Below are 24,352 nucleotides of genomic sequence, written 5' to 3'. Positions count from 1 at the left end.
AGTTTTTAATTCATGTCCATTGGATTTGTGGTGTATTTTTTTCGTTTTGTAAATGGACACTATGTTAAAGAAAGACCTGCAATTAGATTAATTGATGAAACTTTGGCACCCCACTCCTCATCACAGAGAATGAAGAGGGACCAGACTTTTGTGACTATCACTGCTTGGCCTGTCTTAGATGGGATTGTATGGGATGCTGTTAAATTTCAGATACACGGACCCACCGAGTTTATTAATGTCCCTAATGGAATTTTTGTTTCAATGGGGGATGTGATTAAACAAAATATACGCTTGATGACTGGGACGTCCAAGCCGTAGAGGCTCTGTTTTCTGATTTGATATATTATGCTGCCTTTGATGTTCCAGATTTGTATTTAGACTCTGTGAATTATGGTGATTTATTTTGTTACCAACACTATGGCAATCACTTTCTACACAAAGCAAAAACATTTAGGAATGTGGTTAATTAAACACAGTGGGAACATTGTCCCGCTCCTGTTGAAGGCAGCTCTAAAACTCTTTTGAAAAAGTTTTCCTACTTTACTGATTTTAATCAATCCAACCCTGATGCATTTTATTTTAAGATGACTGAGAAGTCCTCTTCCAAGGTTAGACTTACCCATACTAAATTATTATATTCAAAGTCCTTTATTGACCAATTGGCAATAGGAGGCTATGAGCTGTGGAACGATACTATTGATCTTAAATCTGTTTGGGGTTCTAAAATTGGAAAGTTCAAGGCACAGAGGCTTTGCATCGTGCATGTCTCATCCGGAACCATATGTTGTTTCTGAACTCGACTATTTCACAAACCACCTGCTTTGGATTGGCTACATCTAAAAAATTAAATGCCCCCTCTTTTCCTGCTTGGGAGATTACTCCAAGTGGAATAATCATACCAGTAGGTCCCTTAGTGATTTACAGTCTCTGCTACTGAATTTGTCTTTTAACATTTCCAGTTTGGATCCCCAAGGTTGGCTGTTATGGCAAAAAAGTGCAGATTCATGCCAGCATTGTTTTCTGGGTTTGGCCCCTGGCTATACACAGGTTAGAGTAGATCCCCGTTTTCAGAGTGACCATTCAGTCACTACCTATTCTGTAGGCAAGGTATGTCAGAACTGGCTCAAACACTCCACTCTAGGGTCGGTTAAGCTTCATTTATCTAAATTGTCTGACGATGTTGATTTGAATGACTTTGTGAAAGGTCATGCAGCATGGCAGGTCCAAAAGATGGATTTATGCTGTGTACAACGAAGTTTGGAAACTGTCCCAAATTGAAGCAGCTTCTAGGTTAAGAGCTATTGATGAAGCTAATTTGGAAAATGTGCTTGCAGTTGTAGATAATAGCATTAACACACTTTCTACCCGAATTTACACATTAGATAATATTGTTTCTTCTGTTGTTGATATTGTGGAGGATGAAGTCTCAGTTTTGTACCATGGTCAAAATCGATTGCGTTCTATTATGCAGTTTGCATGGACTTTACAAACGTTGAAGGCTTGGAAGGTGCCATGGGACTACGGGGCATATGTAGGTAATTTCCATTTTGCGCTTCTGAAATAGTGATTTTTAAGGAATCGCTATTTGAGAATCGCAAAATGGAATGTAGGTAATAATTTGCAATTTTTTTGTGATTACCTAACATTCTTTAATTGCGATTAGCAAATTGCGAATCAAAATTAAAGAATGAGTGTCCCATTCATTCCTATGGGCCAAGAGGCTCATAGGAATGAAGGGGGATACATTCTCAAATTGTGATTTTCTATGAGAAAATCGCAATTTGAGAATCGCAATTCCAAGGGTGCCAGGGTGTCCAAAGGACACCTGTTGCACCCCTGGAATGTGCCTGTAAGTACATGTGGCACACAGACATGCCCTAAGGACATGTCTGTGCGCCACATGGCACTTTGAATTTAAAAAAAATATGCATTTTTAAAGGATATCGCAAAATACCATCTACTTGGAGTAGGTGGTATTTTGCGATTCCTTAAGCCTGAATCGCATTTTTTAATTGGCTCCTACATAGCATTTAAGGAATCGCAAAATTGTGATTCCTTAAATGCTTGGGCAAAATAAGGAATCACAATTTTTGCGATTCCTTATTTTGCTAATAAGTACCTACATATCAAAACGCCGTTTGCGATTCGCAAACTGAAAAAAATTTGCAGAATTCCGGCGTTTGCGAATCACAAAAGACTACCTACATATGCCCCTACATGAACACTTCTTCGCTGTCTGTTTTTACCATTTAGTCTGACTGTTAAACAACAATTTATGTCAATGAAAGATGCTACATTTTCACTTTTGCATATTGAAAAGGTTAGAACCTTTACCATTTTCTGTGGCCGAGACAAATTCTGCAGTTTGACTTATCCATAGGTTAAGAACGCTACCGTTCCCGCTGTTTAAATTTGAAGCATGCATGAAACACCTTGCCGTAGGTAGATATGAACCATTGGGTAGCAAGAAGATAACTTGAAAGGTGAAGATTGCACTTCCACACCAGATAACTCATTGGTCGGTAGAAATATACAATTGCATGGCTCGTATAACCTGGAAGCAACAAATTTGGCCTGCATTTTAAAAGGTACACCTACTTTTAAGTTGTTAGCAAAGGGTAGTTATTTATTATTAATTAATGAACTTTGCTGTGGTATCCTGGCAAGGATACCGTACATAGTGACTGTTTCCCAACGTGTAGTCTGTTGAAAAAATTTACTGTTTCCTCCTACGCATGGGAAGCTCGATATATCCATCTGGCCTTCCATTGCGACCTTGAAAGCAGAGTTCAACAAGATGAGTCGAATAAGGGCTCTTTTGTCGCAAAAAGAAATCGCCCTTACATCTGCGTGTGAAACATTTGTCCTTCACGTGGCTAATACTCGTTCTGAGGTACATGCCTTGCTCAACACAGATCTTCCCCTCCATTTTGGAGCGTTGATTCACACTATCTTTAATGCATCTTCGACCACAGGCTTGGCACACTTTTTAAAGTAGTTAGTTCTGGCCTTGTGACTTCATTCCAAACTATATTTGGTGTGATACCTGCATTTTTTCATTCTATTTTCTCCAGCGTCTTTGGCTGTTTCCCGTTACTTCTCGCCGATGTACTGCTGGTAATTTGCTTGCTGCAAAATGGTTGCACATTCTGTGCCCCACGACGGTCTGCCCCGGCTGCTCCAAATTTGTAACCGGATGCTTGAATACTATGGATCGCTACCTCTGGCTACTTTGAATGTGGCGTATGGTTTATCTTTCCGGTTTTTGTATTTTACATACGTGCAGCCAGTTTTCTACTGCCTGGATTGTGATTTTGAGTGGGCTCTGGATTTGTGTCTCTGCAATACGGTGTCTCCTAACCCGGATTATGATCTACTAATGAGCCCCTTAGTTGCTCATGAACTAGACTGTTCTGGAGTTGGGATTATGGCCAGCGCATGGGGTCCTAGGCAATTGGAATATTTGGACTGCAGCCCATGACTTTCTGGCACGCAGTTATCTCAAAGAACACCTGAGTTGTCCTCTGATGGTGCTAGAGGCTCCGGCTGTTGAGGAACATGTGTGTTCTTTTACATTATTGAACTGGATGGCTGAAATGTTCAATGACGATAACAACGAGTTACAAATTTCCTGCTTCATAGACACGTAATGGAATGATGTATTTTTTCTCCCGTCACTTTTTTTTCAACATTAGGCATTACAGGGGGTTTTGACATTTTTTATGGTTACTAATTCGGATTATACTCCCAATTATCCAGTTTGGCGAAATTTTGAACTTGGTTCTGTCTCATTCGAACTTGAACTCTGCATTTTAAAAATTGCCCCCGCTATTGTGCGTTCTCCGATCAAGGGAGGGTGTAGTGAGGGCTGGGCCTTGTTATGCACATTGCTATGTTAGCATAGGCTTATGAGAAGTTTAAATGCCATTTTACCTTTTTGCTGCTTTTTGCACACAACACTGCATATAACTGTTGTTGTAAGTTAGGCTGCGTGAAATGATTCACATGAGAATGGTTTGTTTTCGGCATCCCTCCAAGGTTATCATCACAAGGTAGCTGTTGTTCGGGCTGATCAGCTCACGTTTTAGCCATAACATACATGCAGCTGCAGCCAACGTGATTCTGCCGCCTTTAACATTGCACTGTAAGCATGATTTCAGGCACTTAGAAGATCCCGATTTTCCAGAGAGACAGAGAGCTTTTTGCAGATCCTGATGTGATCTATTCCTGCTGATCTTGGAGGTCGGGGTCCCCCACACAAGCCTAAGAGACCTTCTAGATTTTATAAAACATCGTTCCCACCTAGGGAGGGTGGTTCACTAGGTGCTATAGGACCTGTTTTCACCATCATTGTTATATGATTTCTCCGTTTGTGTTTTATGGAATTGTAACAATGCTGATCATATTATTTCTAATCATATATCTGCTTATGTTATCAAAGATACTGCATCTTAGAGCACGTCGTTAAAATAAATATCTTAACCTTTCCTGTGTCTCTTTTTACTCCTGTTGTGGACTGGTATGAGAGTATAACAATAGTTTCCTTGCTTCCCACCATTCCTGAGTATAACCTAAGTTGCATGTTCTGGGTTGTCTAATCATTGGTTCCTTTGCTATAGGATGAATAACTAATGTGACACTGATGCTAGCTGGTTAGGGTTTCTAGGTACTGAGGTGAGTTTTTTGGTCCACCACAATTCACTGAAGTCCTGGGTCTCTGTGCACAGTTCTGTGTAGGAGCAGAATCCCTGCAACATTACCTCCTTGTGCTCCATCCACCAGAAGGTCTGTATGCACGGCTTCATTTCTAGGGGCATCTGCACCCCTTGTCCCTTCAACCAGCATGATGAAAACATCCAACTAATCCCACACCCTTGGGTTCTCACTCTTTTTCTTTTGGGGGCATATGTATGAAAATCCCCGTTTGCGATTCTCAAATAGCGATTTTTTGAAAATCGCTATTTGAGAATTGCAAAAAGGGATGTATGTAGAAAATAGCAATTTTTTAGTGATTTCTCAGTCTTCCTTAATTGTGATTCGCAAATTGCGATATCGTAATTAAAGAATACTTTCCCATTCATTTCTATAGGCCAGGAGGCCCATAGGAATGAATGTGGAGTCATTCTCAATTTGCGATTCGCAATTTGAGAATCGCAAATTGAGAATAATTTCAAGGGTGCAAGGGTGTCATAAGGACACCCTGATGCACCCCTGAAATGAACATGTTTGCGCATATGGCGCACATACATGCCCTAAGGGCATGTATGTACGCCACATAGCACCTGTACAAATGCAAAAAAGTGCATTTGTGAAAGAAATCGCAAATTACCACCAACTTGAAGTTGGTGGTAATTTGCGATTTCTTAAGGAGAAATCGCACAACTTGGATACTTGATACATAGCATTTAAGGAATCGCAATTTGCGATTCTTTAAATGCTTACGCAAAATTAAGGAACCACAATTTTTGCGACTCCCTAATTCTGCGATGAGGAAACAGATCATACATCGCGTTTAGCGATTTTTTATTCGCAAATGCTGTATTTTTGCTAATCGCAGCATTTGTAAATGAAAAATCGTTTGATACATATGCCCCTTACTCCTGTGGTTCACTGATCTGGGGACAAATAGGGAAGAGTTTGAGCAGTAGGAGCACAAGCCCCAACTCTGTCCTAAATGTGACTTATTTTGTATCCCAGCTTTGCATCTGTCAGTTTCTTACCACGCCTTAGGATTCATGTTTTCGTTTGTTGGGCTTCTCATGTCACTGTAAAAAGAGTGTCCACATTTCAGCCTCTACTTTGTTCCAGGTCCCTTTAACTTCTTCTGAAAGTTCTCTGATCTCTCACTGTCGAAGGTATAATGTTTTGGGTAGAAGTCTCTTTCGTTTCGTTATGTTTTAAATCCTCAGCTTCCATAACTTTCATTTCATTCACAAACAATGAGAACAGGAAAAGGGACTGCCAGCTTTATGTCCATAGCTCATCGCAGGGAGAAAAGGGGAAAGGAAACGGAAAGCAGGGTAAGGGCTCCCTCAGTTAAGTTTCCATCCAACTGGTCTCATGGAGGAGGGATGGAAAGGTGATCTGTACTCACCACAGAGATCCCTTGCATCCTACCGACCTGTAGAGCAAAGGCGGCTGGATCAGAGGACTTCAATCAGCATTCATTCGTCCTACAAGAGTCTGTACCTCGGCTCCTGCCTATCTTCCCCTCCCTCAGAGACATTTCTAGAGCCCGCTCACTCTATGCCATCGAGACACGCACACACGTGCACACACAACACGCACGAACACACACACACCCTTTTCTTAAGACTCCCTCTATTCCTACCTACCCAACCAGTCTAGATTCCCGTCATTCCGGCCCAATAACTCCTTCAGGGCACTATTAACACATTATAAACACTGCAAGACTATACACAGAGAGCAAACGAAGACAATACGGTAAACAGAGTTCGGTTACACCTCAGTTTGGTTCACCACTCTACACTGTTCGACGGAATGACCAGGTCCATGCTCTACCCCAGTACCCCTGAAAAACCTTCTCCCTTACCTGCGGCGCCCAGGGCAGTCGTGTGGAATCCAGTCCAGCGCTCGTCTCTGACCGCAGAGGTTCTTTAAAAGAAAACAGACACTCCAGATAGTGCCTGTAAGTCTAACACGTTTCATGCAAAAATAGGCAGGAAGCATTCAAAATGTGCACGGCAATTTCCACATCAACAGACCAGAGCTTCACCACTGATCAGTTGGAGCACATAATGCTGAAGTCCATACATTTGGGTGCTACATTGATCTACATTTTCTCAATGCAAGTACAGGAAAAGGGGAATACATGACAGACAGAAACATACAAATTGGCACTAAAGAACAGGTACTGGGCTCCTCTCTTTGGAAGAATGCAAGAAGACCTTGGGAGCCTGATAAAAGTTTCTTCAAGAAAAATCTGAATTTACTATATTGTGCAATCCTCCCTTACATGTGTCAACTTAAAAAATAAACTATGCTTACTAAGACCATTAGGTTAAAATGTGCAGCATACAACACAAGATGATAAAATGGGAACTCATTTAAAATGTGTGTAAGTGTGCACATTTGCTAAGGCTTTTGTGAGATTCAAGCAGGCACAAAAACAAAATCGGAACTAACGTGATTGTGTCTGGTCCAGACTGACTGGCTAAAGATTTCAATATGTAAACAGCACACAGGAGTGTGCCCTACAGGTTACTTAGACAGACTATAGGATGTGTTTGAAAGGTACTTGGGAATTGCTCAGCCAGCCAGGTGAATTAGCTCATGAAGTTGTAGGTGCTATCTTTTGAGCAGGGATTGTTGGAGAAAGTCCAAGAACAGTTGAGAACTATCGAGATTGAGTGGAATACGAAAGGGCTTGCAATGAAAGTCCAAGTCGACAATTATTGTGTGGCAGTACAAGAAAAGGAAACAAATCTAAACGAATATCTTTGCAAATGCAAGTTTTTTTAAATGATGGTAAAAGGGAGGAGTACAGGAACGACAAACAGAAAGGTGGGTCACTGGGTGGTCATGAATGTGGGTGAAGAGGATGGAGACATAGTGATGGAAGAGGGGAGCCCCTCCGGACGGCTCATGTTTTAATTGTGGTCAGTTAGGACACTTGAAATGTGATTGTCTGAAACCAACACCTAACTAATCTTTCAGCCCACCCCGAGGTCCCCATAGTTGCCCAATTAATGCAGTCTCAATATCCGAACTAGTATGAAAGCCGAAGAGGTGCCAACTGCTCAGTAAATATTCTGATTTAATTTATCGAAATTGGACCAAATGTGAAGTGTTTAATTGATGGTAGATTCCCGCTATGTTTTATTGATACTAGGGCTGCCCGGTCAGCTTTTAAAACCTCTGCATTCATTTTTGTGCCTCTCTCTGGCTTGTTCACTGATATAGTTGCCATTTTCAATAGTAAGGCTCGACATCACATCACAGTTTATATTGTTTTAGGGCCAGTTGATGATCATGCCTTCTTAGTGAGCCCAATATCACCTGTGAACCTTCTAGGGTAAGATCTGTTACGTAAATTGAATTGCACAGTGCATTGCACAAATGAGTGGGTATTTTTCAAGATACCCAGAACTAATGAAAATGAAATACTGGCTATTCTGTGCGAATCAGATAATGGGGATGAACCCACAAAAAGTGTGAAACAAAATCATTCAAAATGTTACTCAAACAAGTGCCTTCTTCTTTATGGTCTGGAAATGTAAATGATCTTGGTTGCGGACTCCCCACTGACTTTGTTACCACACATACCACAGTATCCTCTACATTTAAACACCAAAGCTAGAATTTGTCACATAATGATGGTTCATTACTTGTTTCTGCCACTCAGAAACAATGCAAGATTAACTAGGTATATATACTCAACAAATTGGGGAAGAATAATCATGAGGCTTAGAAAGAGAAATTCCAGTACTGTCTCCTGAATTCAATATTTAGGTCACAACAGCTCCACTGGTAATGCTGCTTGCCTGTACATCTGCTTAAAGCCATCTGTAAGTTACCAAACCATATCACCATCTCTCAGACACTTTCTTGCAGATAGCAGGATGTTGTAGACAATGGATGTTAGGATTTTAAACCTTAGTAAAGCTCCTATTGGTTTATATTAAGAAAGGCATCCCAATGCACTTGCAGTGGTCTGAGAAAGCAGAGTGAACATTTGTGCAAGGAAAGCAAGTATTGGCCTCTGCTCTTGCACTGGTACTGTCAGATTATTTCAAACCGTTTACTCAGCACTGCATCAGTGAAATAGCTGTGCTTTGTACTAGTACAACACCATGGTAATCTAAAGTAACCTACTACATACTACTCGTCTACTTTTTTATCCTGGGGTTACTGCCCTTCCATCTTGTTTGCAGACTGTGGTTGCAGATAGTTTTCTCCTAGAGGCTTCCTAAAACAATGTTCTGGGTTCTACTCTGAAAGTTGCTGTTCCCCATTCTGCGACAGCTCTACTGCTCACACTGGAAACTCAATATCTGCCACTGCATAGTTGTCTCAATATGGGATCTTGTTACTCTCTGTCTCACATATTACTCTAGTCCATTGCCCCCAGCATTGAACCCGCCTCGATAATGCCCACTATAAAGGAGGGAGAGCCTGATGATTACTTGCTTGTTGCTGAGCGGGATACAGACAAAATATTGAATCAAAAATATAGAATAGCACTAATATCGAAGTCAAAATATAGAATGGACAAAATATCGAATGGACAGAATATAGTCAACAAAAATATCGAATTTAAGGTAAGTAATTTAATATCGATTTTCATAAATATAGAAAGTCAAAATATCGAAGTATATAATATAGGTATTAAATATATCGAATTTTAAATAATATAGAATTTTTTAAAGTATTTTGTATGTTAGTTTATGTGTGAAAAGTGTATATTTATTTTATATTTTATATTAAGTAATGAATTTTATGTTATTTAATTTTTGCGTAATTTAATTCTGTAGCGGGTTGTGGGTTTATAGGGGAATAGGGTGGGAAGTAATTTACTTATAATTAATTAAATATTTTAATTTATTGGTATTTATCTTGAATTAATTGTTAATTAATTTTTAATTGGTAATTAATTACATTTTAATTGGTAATTAATTTTTATTTATTGATTAATTGATAATTATATTAATTTTATAAAATTATTTCCCGTAGCGGGTTGTGGGTTTATAGGGGAATAGGGTGGGACATAATTTAATTATAATTAATTAAATATTTTTATTTATTTATTGTATTTATTTTGAATTATTGTTAATTAAGTTTTAATTGCTAATTATTGGTGATAAATTTGTATCAATAGGTAATTCATTTTAATAATAAATGTTTTTGTATTTTTAATTGATTCATTATTATATTATATTAAATTGGTAATTACTTTTAATTAATTTTTTTTGTTATTAATATTACATTTATTTTGATTAATATATGAAGTATTTACTTTCCCTATTGTTGCACTCACTGGAGTGGGAATAGTAAGTTTTACCACTACGCTATCCAACGCTTTCCCCTACTGTTGCACTCACTGGAGTGGGAATAGTAATTATTACCCCTAAGCTATCCAACGCTTTCCCTACTGTTGCACTCTCTGGAGTGGGAATAGTAATTTTTACCCCCACGCTATCCAACGCTTTCCCTACTGTTGCACTCACTGGAATGGTAATAGTAAATTTTACCCTCTTGCTATCCTACGGTATAAATATTGTATATTTTTTTTATTAATATTATGTTAGTATATATATATGTTTTGAAAAATAAAATTGTATGTTTTTTTATAACTTAAATTAATTATTTAATAATTTTAAGTTTGCGGGCATTAAGGTGGAAGAGGTGGAGGCGGCCATGAGCAATCTGCAGGCAGAAAAGGCCCCGGATCCCAACGGATTTCCTGCAGAGGCATTCCGGTGTGTGTCAGGTCGGATCGCCCCTCACATGCTGAGTATGTTCAACGCTGCAAGGGAGGATGGGTTGCTCCCTAGGGACCTTCGGTCAGCCACGATAGTTGTAATTCATAAAGCGGGCAAACCGCAGGATTTGTGTAGCTACTATAGACCTATCTCCCTCCTTCACTTTGAAACCAAGGTTCTTGGCAAGGATTTGGCCACCCGGTTAGGGCCGGTAATCCAATCCCTGATTCATCCAGACCAATCGGGCTTTATGCCCCATAGGAACAACAGGCTCAACTTAAGGCGCCTGTTTGGGGTACTCCAGACGGTGTCCATTCGTCCTGCGGTACCAGCTGCTCTCCTGTCCTTGGATGCCGACATGGCCTTTGAAAGCATGGAATGGCACTACATATACGCAGTCTTGGCCAGAATGGGCTTTGCTGATATTTTTATGGCATGGGTTAAGCTTCTTTACACAGTACCGCTTGCAAGGGTCCGCGTAAATGGTACCCTCTCCACGGAGTTCCAGTTGGGTCGAGGGACAAGGTAGGGGTGCCCGCTTTCCCCAACGCTATTTGCCCTTGCCCTCAAGCCGCTGGCGGCCTGGGTTAGAACTGATCCCCTGGTTCGAGGGATTGATCTAAGAGGAGGCTGGGAGGAGCGTATCTCGCTATACGCAGATGATGTGTTGCTTTATGTACAGAAGCCGGAGGCCTTCATCCCGAGAGAGATGCTATTGCTATGGTCGTTCGGGGAGCATTCTGGTTATCGTATTATCTGGGATAAATCTCTGGGTCATTGGCTGGCAGGACCTCCCCTGGATTTAAGGGAGGTCTGTGGAGGGCTGATATGGAAGGATACTTTCCGGTATCTGGGCATCTTGATTACGGCGTCAGAGGAGAAATTCATGTGGCTGAACATACAGGCCCAATTGGAGCGCCTGCGTGGAGACGTGGCGCACTGGAGGACTCTCCCGCTCTCCTTGATGGTGCGTGCTGTCTTATTTAAAATGATGGCCCTCTCCCGCCTCCTTTATGTCTTGCAGAGTTCCCCTTTTCTGATCCCGGAAAAGATATTCCGGGTGATCGACTCGGAGGTTCGCACGTTGCTTTGGGGTGGTGGATGTCCAAGAATCGCATTACGGAAGCTCCAGAGAGGGGTATACCAGGTGGGGCTGGCTGTACTCTATTATTGGGCGGCACAGCTGGTGAATGTCAATGGGTGGGTGTTCGCCCCGATGGATGAACCAGCCTATAGTGTAGACCGCATGGTCTAGGGGAGTGGTACCTACCTGGACGGCACTCTATCGTAAGGGTAGGCGCAGACTGCCTCTGCAGCCCCAGACGGCTATGGTTGTGGGAGTTTGGAGAAAAGCGAGAAATGTGCTGGGTTGGGAGGCAAAACTCACGGCCCTAACCCCATTGTGGGCCGGGGACTTCCTTCCAGAGGTAGCGAAATTGAAGGGCCTGGGTAGGTGGAGCCTGACATGAATAGATGTCTCAGAAGATCTATGGAAAAGAGGAGACATGCTTGAGTTCTCCGCCCTGCAACAGGAATTCCAGATGGGAGGGGGACAGTTCCTGCACTATCAGCAAGTGCGACACGCCGTCCTTCGACATCTCCAGAAGGGCGACCAACTTCCGGATTATGCCCTGTTGGAAGATAGACTGCTGTTGGATCCAATGATAGACAAGGCCATCTCCCTCACATATAAAAAGCTCATAAACAACCTTCCCGATCCCCTGGAGCCGCTGGGTGAAAAATGGGAGTCTGATGTGGGGCTGTTAGAGGAGGATGATTGGCGGGAAGCACTGTACAGCCCCAGGGAAGTGGCAATCCGGGCGAGGTTTAGGCTGGTCCAGCTGCGCGTCCTGCACCGCTCCTACACTCCCCGCACCACACAATATCCTATTGGGTACGTTGACTCAAGGTTCTGCCTGCGAGGATGTGGGGGGAAGGCTCCTTTTTTCATATTTTGTGGGACTGTGTAAAGATCAGGGCGTACAGGAGTAACTTGGCAGCCATTATGTCCGAGGTGATTGGGGCAGAGGTCCCGTTGGAAGCCAGATGGCATATCCTGGGAGTAACGAATGACACCACCTGGCCCAAATGGGATAAGATCTGGCTGGCGTTGGCGAGCATGGTCGCCAAGCGGAGCATAGCTCGTTTGTGGGGTAGCGACATCTTGCCGACGGCGGAGGAATGGGAACACGACCTGGACTGGTGCCAAAGGGCTTAAAGAGTGATATACAAGAGATGGGGATGCCCTAAGAAATGGGAAAATATATGGGGGGCGTGGAGGAGTTACAGAGGGGAAATGTGGGACACGCCAAATGCCTCTATGCAAACATAAGAGTATGTACGGACTATAGTTTGGCTAGGCAAAGTATTGACGTTCACACTAATTTGTATGTACCTATTTGTCAAATGTGCATCCACCCGCCATTGATTGTAACATGATATGTCATTGTCACGAGAGCCTATGTTCTAAATAAAGAGATTTACCAACAAAAAACATTTTTTAAGCTTATTTAAGTATTTTTAAGCATATTTTAGTTAATTATTTTAATATTTCATTAATTGTACATTATTTTTAAGACATTTAAAAAAAAATCGATATTTTGGCTAACTAAATTTTTTTGTAAACTGTATTTTTGATTTGATATTTTTGTACTTACCTGTTTGTAGATAGGAATTCGATATTTTTGTATTCAACATTTTATCCTCGATATTTGTGTAATTCTATATTAGTGCAATCGATATTATGTCAGTGATCGTGCTGAGCATCTAACAAACCGCAACAATTATTTGTCTGTTGCCCCTATTCCAAATTGTGAACTTTTCTATTATGTGGATGAATCATGGCTCAGAAATGATGTTGGAAACATGGTTACCAGCTATGCTGTAAGTACTTTGTATGTAGAAAGCCAATATTTGTCTCAAGTCTGCTCTGCTCGAGTAGCTGAACTAGTTGCTCTTGCATGAGCTTATATTTTAGCTTCTCACAAAGTTGTTACAGTGTTCATTGATTCCAACTATGTGTTTGGAGTGGCCCATGACTTTGTGTGTGGAAAGACAATTCCTTACTTTTGCCCGAACCCCCCCCCCCCCCCCCCCCCCCCCCAATATAATTTGCTGGATGCTCTCATGTTTCAGCATAAAATTGTTTTTGTAAAATGTGCTGCTTAGCAATCTTTCCAAGATAAAGAGTCTAGAGGAAAACAAATTTGCTGATGAAATAGCTAAGAAAGCTGCATGGTATCCCCATCATGAAAGTACTATGTATATAATGTGAAATAGTGAATTTCTTTAACGTCCACTTATGGAGTTGTCTCTGTTATAGGAGTAGACTGTGTGGGAACCTGTGGTGTGTTCAAAGCTTTTATTTTGGCCAGGCCAAGGCACGTTGTCTGTTGCACAGTCTTGTTCAGGAAAATCCTTTGTTGTGGTATTAACAGGCCCTAAATAAAGCCTCAGTTCCCTGAACCTGCCAATCTTTAATCCCCCAGATAGATTTTACATCTACTGTATCCCCCCAAAAGTCGAATCCTCGTACAGAAATCTGGTAAAAGAAAGAAGCAGAGTGAATCAACTTGGTATTAGTTAATATATTTTTATGTGCAGGTGACGGTGCAAGCCTATAATAAAAAGAGGCCGGGTCAGATGTGTCATACCCAGAAAAATATTCAAACTTCTTTGAAAACATTTTAGAACTACCCTTTAGTGGTGTAGGGCAATATTCCCATTCTGTAAAGTTGAAAACTTCAAGAGGAATACTACCTTTGTGTAGAAAATGATGACCATAATGTTGAAAACAAAACTGCTCTTCAAAATTAGCTGTACCATCATATAACTCATCTGAAGAAACACAGTTGAATGTTCTAGATCTTCTAACATTTCATACACTGCATCAATGTCCCAATCATCAGAAATAGTACTGGGGTGATAATATAATTTAGAGAAATTTTTAACAGATGTGGAATTTGAAAAAGTTCATTGGGACCATTAATTTCAAATTAAACCTTATCCCATACAATCCTATCCGGAACTGGAACAGCTGAAATGTTTATGAGGGACATGTCTTTTTGTTCATGGTGTGAAGATGCATGTGGTTTCTAAATCAAGTTTACCATGTGTACTACAGAGCGTTCTGGGATAAATGTCCATTCAAGAGCAGAAAGAACACTGTCACCGAGCCAATGCAGAGAACCAGGAAACGTCATGCAATCGTAATCCAAATGTGTAACCATGGAGAAACAAAGTATGTTCTTCTCAGCCGAAGATAAAAGACACATACTTTTATTTCAAAAGGCATGGACGAGGGGCACAGAGGTGGCTCTTATACGTCGGAGGAGAAGTCATCAAAGTTGATGAAATAGTCAGAAGCCGTCGGGCCTATTGTTTTTTTAATTATTGTTTTTAATTTTATTGATCATTTTCAAAAAGAAAAAGAAAAGGAAAAACCCAAAAAAGATCCAAGCGAATGGTACAATGATGCATCACAAATTACAAATCATAATATACTGCCAATAACATAGGTGCAACACACAACTTAGACCATAACAATCGTTCGGACACTGAATGACATCTGATAATGATGAATCAAATATGACACTGCTGTGTAATCCATGAAAAACAGTAAATAATACTGACATTTGAAACAAAAAACATTACAAATATCCTAATTCACTCATTATTATACATTATCAGGGCAACTGATGACACACCCTAACACAACAAATGAGTTGACCGCAGATAAAGTAGAGTTTACAGCGTATGTACAGTTGTATATGAACGCTCATCCCACCCCTTCTGGGACAATGGAGCTCTCTGAATGAGACTGTTGCTCCCCAGTTATCTTAGCAATGTATGAACGATACGGACCCCAAATATCAACGGGGCGGGATGCCAGAGGGACCTGCGTAGAATATTCCACACAATTAACATTACAGAATGCCATGCTCCGAAGCCAGGAACGTAAGCTTGGAGGTCGCATAGCACACCAAAACAATGCAACTTCGCGTTTTGCTAACAGAAATCCAAGTGCAGCGAGCTTACGAACTGTGCGTGGGAAATTAGAAACATAGCCCAGCAGCGCTATTTCAGGGGTAGGAATTAATACAAGACCCAACATGTCGCCGAAGGTGCGATGTACCTGAACCCAATAGTCATGCAAAAGGGGGCAGGTCCATGAAAGATTGGCGAAGTCAGCATGGGGAGCTTTACACTTGCGACAACAGTGAGGTCTGCTAGGGTCAATCTTATACAAAAGAGCTGGAGTGTGATAAAGCCTGTGAAGAAACTTGAAGTGTATGAGTTTGTGTCTACTGTTGATAGACACTTCTTTCGTGGCTCTACAACATTATGCCCATTGATCATCTGATCGGTTTACCCAAATCACCCTCCCATGCAGCGCGCACCTTAGAATCCAAAGCGGGAAGCAAGGCTCCACACAACTTTTACAACTTCGAGACCATATGCGTCCCTGTCTGGCTCTGTATAATAAACGTGAGCGGTGTGGTGTCATCAGGGGGAACAGGAAATGTGGGGAATTCGGCACACATCATGGACCGCATCCTAGTCAGAACAAAATAATCCATGAATGAGCGGTCAGTAAAACGTTCGTCCTCTGATATAGAAAAGGCATGACCCTCTGGGAAGAGATCGCCAACGGTGTGGATGTGATATTTAGACAATGTTCGTTGGACCACGGGTTCTCCAGTTATAGGGAGCCAATGAGCATTGGGCAGAGGGAGGGCAGGATAATACAATCGGTCTAGACAAATCAATCTGCGCACTTTATCCCAAGCCCAACAGGTGGACGAGACAGTCTGTATGTCTTGCGGATCTCGAGGAATACCCCTGGGGAGTACGGTGGGAATCGGCAAAGGAAGCACCAGGTCTGCCTCAGGCTTCAAAATCCGGGCGTCCGGGTGGAACCAAGAATGTGCATATGAACATTGTGCGACCAAAAAATAAAGATAAAAATCAGGGACACCAAAGCCTCCCCTTTCATATTGTAGTGTTAAAACACGCCAGGACACACATGGATTTTTGTCACCCCAGACCAAACGCAACAATAAGGAGCGCAATTGGGAAAAAAAAATTCTTGGTGAGTGGAATTGGAATGTTGTTAAAAAGGTACAAAAAAGAGAGAGAGAGAGTACGACCATTTTTATTATGGCGATCCTTCCAGCCATGGATAGAGGGAGGCGAATCCATCTCTCAAGTTGATCTTCCAAAAAATCCAGAGCACGACCATAATTCAATCTGATTATGGACACCGTGTTTAGGTGGACATGCACCCCCAAATATTTGACTGATTCAGTACTCCATTCCAGAGGAAAAGCACAATTCCACCGCGAGGTGGCAGGGGTGAGGGGAAAAATGACGGACTTGTGCCAGCTGATGCAGAGGCCAGAATATTCCCCAAAGCGGATTATTTCGAGCACTAAAGTCTCCAGGTTAACCTGAGGCATTCTAATGTATAAAATTGTGTCATCAGCATACAAAGATATTAAAAGAGGGCCCGTGCGGAACTGGAGACCTCGATGGAGGTGCCTCTCCTGAAAATGGCGGACCAAAGGGTCCATCGCAAGGATAAAAAGCAACGGGGAAAGGGGACATCCTTGGCGCGTGCCGTGCGACAATGAAAATTGTTCGGGAATAGTGCCATTCAGGCACACCCGGGCCTTAGGCACGGCGTAGAACAATGCAACTGTAGAAACAAACACCTCAGGCATCCCCATGCGCCTCATAATGGACAAAAAAAGGGCCACTCCAATGAGTCAAACGCTTTCTCAGCGTCTAGGAGTACGGCAGCGGTCGGAGTGGAGGGGTCTATTCTATGCAATACTGAGAACAGCGTCCTCATATTTAAGGAAGTGGAGCGGTGTGGGACAAATCCCGACTGTGCTGGTGAAATTATGGACTCCATCAAAAGCGAGAGTCGGATGGCCAGAACCTTGGCCAGGATCCTATAGTCAAGATTCAATAAGGAAAGGAGCCTGTATGAGCTACAAGAAGCAGGGTCTCTGCCTGGCTTTGGGAGAAGAACAGATGCCAGATTGTAACGCCTCTGCGTATACCTCCACCAATCTCTGGACCAATTCTTCCTTATATGCTTTGTAGAAATCAGCGGAAAATCCATCGAGGCCTGGCGCCGAGGAGCCCTTCAATGCATCAATGGCTTCCACTATACTATCCGGAGGGATGGGTGTGGCCAGGAATTCTTGCATATGCTTTTCAAGATAAACCATGGCAATCTCGTTTAAATAAGGCTTTCCGTTCCCCCGACAGTGTGGAAGTATATAGGGTCTTGTAATAGGACAGAAAGGCGTCACAGATTTCCGGGGTGGAATGGTACACCGCCCCCTGCGGGTCCACAATTTCCGTGATATATGATGCATGATGTGGAGGTCGGAGCATCTGTGCCAATAATTTGCCAGGTCTATCGCCTTCTCCATACTGTCGCGCTGTTTATTGCTTGCTCAAAAAACGCAACTCTCTATCTGCAGTCTCTCGAAATTCGAACATTAGATCTAAGCGCCTGGCCTTTCTAACATTTGTCTGGTTGTCCAATAACTCTCTATCTATTGCCGAGATATCCTTCTCAATGCGGGATAGAGTGGAACGAATGTGTCGTAAAGCGCCCACGTGTTTGGCGATACATACCCCACGAATCGTGGCCTTGAACCCTTCCCATAGTGTCACCCATGACCCCACCGTCCCAGTGTTGAGGTCAAAATAGTCATCAATGGCACATCGGATCTCCTCAGCGAAAACAGGGTCAGTCAAAGCCCTTCCAGGGAACCGCCACTGCCTTTCATAACCCCCCAATCTGGGTATTTTTAACGTGAGAACAATGGGAGAGTGGTCTGACAGCGTGCGCAGTAGAGTAAGAAGGCCTTCGACAAAACCCGCGACCCCGGGGGAAAGGAGCCAGTAATCAATTCTAGTCCTTGTATTGTGGCAACCAGAATGTTGTGTGTAGTCAGGCAAGTGCGGGTGGAGTCGAGCTTCAATATCAATGAGGGAGAAGTGAGTGCATATATCAGACCGCACAGGGCGGGAACGGGCTTTAATGTCAGGGGAAGAGGAGGTGCTATCCCTAGCGGGATTCATCAACAAATTAAAGTCCTCACCAAGAACCAGCAAGTCAACATCAATCGTGAGGAGCTTCACCTGAGGCTCCTGAAAAAAGGAAGGGGTGTCAACATTGGGGCCGTAGATCCCCACCAATGTAATCCTGTATCACATAAGCACACCAGAGACAATCAAATATCGACCCTCACTGTCTGTGATGCTACTGGATAACACAAAGGGCACACGCTTATGTATGAGTATGGCAACTCCCCTAGCATATTTACTCAAATCCAAGAAGACTCGATGGGCCCCCCAACTCCTGGCTACAGAAGCGGAATCTGCAGGTGCCAAATGTGTTTCCTGTAAAGAAACAATGTCAATATTATGACGAGAAACATAATTAAAAACCTGTCTACGTTTCCTAGTATTATTCAGGCCCCGAACGTTCCAGGACATCAGTGATAGTCTGGAAGGCCCAGACTGAAGGCATACCTTAGCCATAGGGCAAATTAAATCAAAGATGAATTGAACTGTGTGCTACTCCATCTCCCCTCAATTGCACAGTGAATGCCATAACAATCAAATATACAAAAAAACAAAATACACCCCGCCCCCCACCCACCACCCAGCCTCCTGACAGCCCCAAAGAGGCAAACCCAATGTGTACGTACAATTGAACTTAAGGATACCCATGACAGTGACCAATGAGCTAATCGGTGGTCCATCAAAAAGAAACCCCAAAAGAATAAAGCCACAAGGGCATTCGCCATGGGGGGCAGCAACGCCACACCGAACAGACGTACCGAATATCAAAGACAAATCAATGCACAACAAAAATAACAAAGAGAACCAATATCGAGTCCTGCAACACAAGGAGCACTACAAAAGGATATGTCGTAACGAGGCCTCATCCAGGCCCCGGGTCCGCAAAGATATTGACACTGTTTTGTGATCCGCTGTGAGTCAGGGACTGGGTTCCAGCATCAGTGGCCGAGTGGGACCCCTGCTTTCTGTAGGTCTGGCAGAACTCCTGAGCCTCCGTGGGAGTGTCAAAGATGCGGAATCTACCTGTCACATCCACCCTTAGCCTCGCTGGGTACATCATGTTATGTTATGTTATGTTATGTTATTTATTCTTTTGTATAGCGCACGGCTACTCAAAAAGAGTGTCCCGGCACTTTTTGGAAAAGAAGGGCTGCAACACAATAACATAACACCGTTAAAAAGAAAGGACAGAAGGCCAAACAAAAACATACAGGAAAAGCAGGCTACTGGGTAAACAGCCAGGTTTTAAGGCCTTTTCTAAAAGCAAGTAGGCTGGTAGCTCCTCGCAGAGTGAGCGGCAGAGAGTTCCACAACTGTGGCGCCAGCAGTCCAAAAGAGCGGCCTCCCAGGCGAGCTCTCTTCACACGCGGAACAACCGCCAGAAACAAGGATTCCGACCTCAAAGACCGAGTCGGTTGATAGAAGACCAGTCTCTTTTGAAGATACTTTGCTCCCACCGCGTGAAGAGCTTTATAGGCCAGAATCAGAGCCTTAAAGGCGATCCGTTTCCGGATTGGAAGCCAATGCAAGGTTTTCAACAGGCCCAATGCATTGGCTCGTCTATTTAAACCAAAGATTGCTCTCGCGGCAGCGTTCTGCACCACTTGGAGCCGCTGCAGCAGATACTCTGGCAGGCCCAGGTAAAGAATGTTAGAATAGTCCAACCTGGACCCGATCAGCGCCTGCACTGTCAGTTTCCTATGCTCCTCAGACAGCAGGGGGAGAAACCTCCGCAACATCCTAAGGATGCCGAAGCAGGTGCCCGACACCCCGAGGATCTGGGATTTCAATGTTAGCCCCTTATCCATCTTGACCCCCAGATTCTTGGCGACTTGGGAAGAACAAGACGGAGGAAACATATTGATCGGCCACCAGGCCTGCCAGTCTGGCTCTGTGTCGCACCCAAAGAAGAGTACCTCGGACTTATCGGAATTGCACTTGAGGCTGTTCAGTTGGAACCATTGGAAAACAGCCCCAAGGCAATCCCGGATACTCTCCCCGTCAAAGTCTCCTCCTCTCTTACACGAGAAGAGGAGCTGGGTGTCGTCGGCGTAGGATACGATCTGGGCCCCATACGCCTCCGCCAACGCCGCCAACGGGGCCATGAAGATGTTGAATAGGGTCGGGCTCAGGATAGAGCCCTGTGGGACCCCGACTCCCAGAGGCGGCATCACGGCGGAATCTGGCGAGGCCCAGACCGTTTGCAGGCGGCCGGCTAGAAAGGAGGAAAACCAGCCGAGCACCGTCCCCCGCAGACCTATCTCATAGAGTCTTGCGAGAAGGCCATCATGGGGGACGGTGTCGAAGGCCGCCGACAAGTCCAACATCACCAGCATGGCTTTGCCCCCAGAGTCCAGAACCCCTTTAATGGTTTCTGAGACCTCAAGGAGCGCAGTCTCTGTGCTGAGGTGGGGACGAAAACCCGACTGGGTGGCGTGCAGGATCTCATTGGTCTCAAGAAAATTGGAGAGCACCACCTGAACGTGCTTTTCCACAATCTTCGTGAGAGCCGGCAGCAGAGAGATAGGCCTATAGTTGACCGGGGCCTTCGGATCTAGGCCAGGCTTCTTGAGCAGTGGAATCACCATCGCCTGCTTCCAGGCGTGCGGGACCACTCCCAAACTCAACGAGAGATTCAGCAGCGGGTTCGCCAACGGATTGATCACCTCCGCTACTTTCGCCAAGAATTTAGCAGGGCATGGGTCGAGGGGCGAGCCCGATTTGAGATTGCCCCTTAGCGCTAGAGAGTCAGGAGCAGAGATCGAAGGAAACACACCCAGCGTCACACCTGGCGAAGCCCGCGGGGATAGGATGGCCTCAGGATTAGTCTGGCCCGTAGGCCCAGGCGATGGAAAAGAATCCTGTATAAGTTGGATCTTGCTCGTAAAAAAATCAGCAAGGTCCGAAGCCCAGGTACCAGATGGTTTTTCGTCCGAGGTGTTAGGCCGTGGGGAAATAAATTCTCTCACAATGGAGAAAATTTCCTTACATGAGTTAGAAGCAGCTTCTATTCTCCTAGCTAGATATGCTTTTTTTTCCAGGCGAATGTCCCGGTGATAGGCCTTGACCACCGTCTTATAGGTCAGCTTGGCCACAGTATCGTATTGTGCCCGCCAAGCTCTTTCGGCCACCTTACACTGCTGCCGCGTAGCCGACAGTGCTGCGGTAAACCACGGCGCAGAGACCGTTTCGGTGTCAGGCGGGGTGTCAATTCCGGGGCAAGATCATTTAGCCTGTCTAAAAGCCAAGCTTGCAAGGTCTCCAAATCCCTATCCAGATCGCCAGAGAGGGAACATGGGTGATCCACAGCGGCCTGGGCCAGCATCTCTGGGGTCACTCGATGATATGCCCTATGGACTCGACCCTGCTGCTGTGCCAAGGCAGCCACCGGTTTAACTGTGCCTTTGATCGTGAATTTGGCAAGCAAGTGGTCTGACCATAGTACCGGGATAATCTCAATCACCTCAAGAGGGGAAGACGAGAATACCTGGTCAAGAGTATGCCCCTTCTCGTGCGTAGGCTCCTGCAAATAAGGGATCAGTCCCAACGGGGCCATACCCTCAGAAAGTTTAATAGCAGCAGGGTCAGACGGATCATCCATCCGAAAGTTAAAATCCCCTGCCAGATCTTCAAAGAACGTACCGGGTGGACCAGGTGGTCTATACACGAGTAATCCCTTAACAGATTGATGTGGAGACAGAGTGATAGAAAAAGCGAGGGTCTCCGAGCCTCGGATGTCCTCCACTGGCAGGATCGCACAGGGTGTGCCTTTCTTGACCACCAATGCCACTCCACCACCCCTTCCCTTAGCTCTATCCTTCCTGAAGATGTTATAATCAGGCGGGATTGCCGTAGCGACATCTGGGTTGGAAAATTCACCCCACCACGTCTCAGTATGTCTTGCGCATGTTTACACGCCGACCTGGTGTTTAATAGCATGTAAAGATAACGAACACTGAGGGTGTTATTGTTGGGAAGTGATAACTGAGAGCGGTTGGGGCGCCAGCCACAACCAGGGCAGCAGGACATGCCGCAATGACGTCCGGGAAAGACAGTGCGACAGCCTGTGGCAAAGGTGTCAAAAGAGCGAATCTCCCCAGGGGAATATTGCAGCACTGGTGTCCCAGGAAGACACATCCCTGGTGTTAGAGCCCCACCCGCCGCTCCGATCGCCTCCGGGACGCGGACGGGCGCAGACGGGCAGGACTCTGGCTTGACTCCGGCGCGAGTCTGGCGCTACCGCTGCGCGTCACCGCTGCACGGAAAGAGCGAGCATTAAGTAGGGCTCACCTGTGGTCCTAGTGAGCGCTAGAGCGCTCAAACAAGTGGCACACTTGCTACTCGCCACCCCCAAGATGGCGACCAGGCGCCAAACACGAAGGCAAGAGGAAAGAAGAAAACGAATCCGCGAAAAGCGCGGTGGGGGGCCCAATTTAAGGTGCAAGTGTGTGGGCACAACAAGATTGACTTAAAAACAGGGGATAATACAATTTAAAATAAATGAAATACAAAAGCGGTATTATTTAAAAATAAGCAGCGCTGTAGATTATAATTCCAGCAGCATAGCGCACGTGCGTGCTATTCCTTTTTCCACATCATGCCATATTTAAGTCTCAGATGACGAAGGGTCATCTTGACTCCAGCAAACTTGCGCCGCGCCTCCTGGACAATGAGCGTGAAATTTGGAAAAAAGTACAAGGTGCTGCCCTGCCATTGGATCTCCCCCTTCTCACGTGCAGCACAAAGGGCAGCATCCCATTCGCGGAAGTTCATGAGCCTAGCAATGATCGGGCGGGGTGGTTGCCCAGGGCGAGGCCGGGGCCCCAGTGACCTATGGGCGCGTTCCACCACATCCCATGCGTGAACACTTCCCTGCAAAACAGATCAATGAGTAGTTGTTCCACGAATGTGTCCATACATCCCGTTGAGGTCGTCTCCGCCACGCCGATGATCCGGATATTGCTGCATCGGCTACGCACTTCTAGATCCTCATTCTTGATGGCTGCCTCTTTGATAATCTTTTTGGCGCGCTCTAATCTTTTAAATTATTTTGTGGCACTGTCCTCAATACTCGAAACCCTGGACTCCACCACGTCCAGGCGGCGGTCGTGGACCTGAACCTTGGCTCCCATATCTGCCAGCTTTTGCTCGAGACTATCGAAGCGACTGTCAAGCGACTTGAAACCCGCTCGCATTTCGCCCATCATGGCAGTGACTAAGGATGTCGTATCGTCCCACTCAGTAGATCCCGTAGCCCCCACAGAGGAGCCCGCTGGAGCGTCTGATGTATGGAGGGAGGACTTATCAAAGCTGAGCTTGCGCTGATTGGGATCTTTCTTCCCCATGATGAAAGCGAAAGTGGCAGTAAAGTGAGTACAAACGGCAACGCAACCAAAGCCATGAGACAGGAGACCAAAGGGAGTGATTGTCCACAGGACACGAAGCACTGGTTGTCTCACACGGGCGTGCGGTGCAGGGCCAATATAGTAGCGAAGGCAACAGTGTCATTAACGTGAGGTGTCCACCAGAAAGGGAAGCACGAATATCCAACTAAGGAATGACTCATCAAATATCCCCACGAGTGGCAGCCATATGCACAGGCCCAGCAGCCCAACCCTGAGTCAGCAAAAAAAAATGGCCGCCGCAAATGCCAGCGGCCCCTTCAAAGGACAGCCCGGAATGAGTAACGTGGCCTTCCAACCTCCAGGCACAGCGCAACAGGCACTGTGTCAGCAGCAGCTAGAGCCAGCGCCCTCCTCAGCCAGGATTCGCACCAGAAAAGGCCAGGCACGGTGATCCCC

This window comes from Lissotriton vulgaris, chromosome 1_1 (assembly GCF_964263255.1).
Source record: "Lissotriton vulgaris chromosome 1_1, aLisVul1.2, whole genome shotgun sequence".
Lineage (NCBI taxonomy): Eukaryota > Metazoa > Chordata > Amphibia > Caudata > Salamandridae > Lissotriton > Lissotriton vulgaris.
This window is presented reverse-complemented; position numbering follows the sequence as displayed.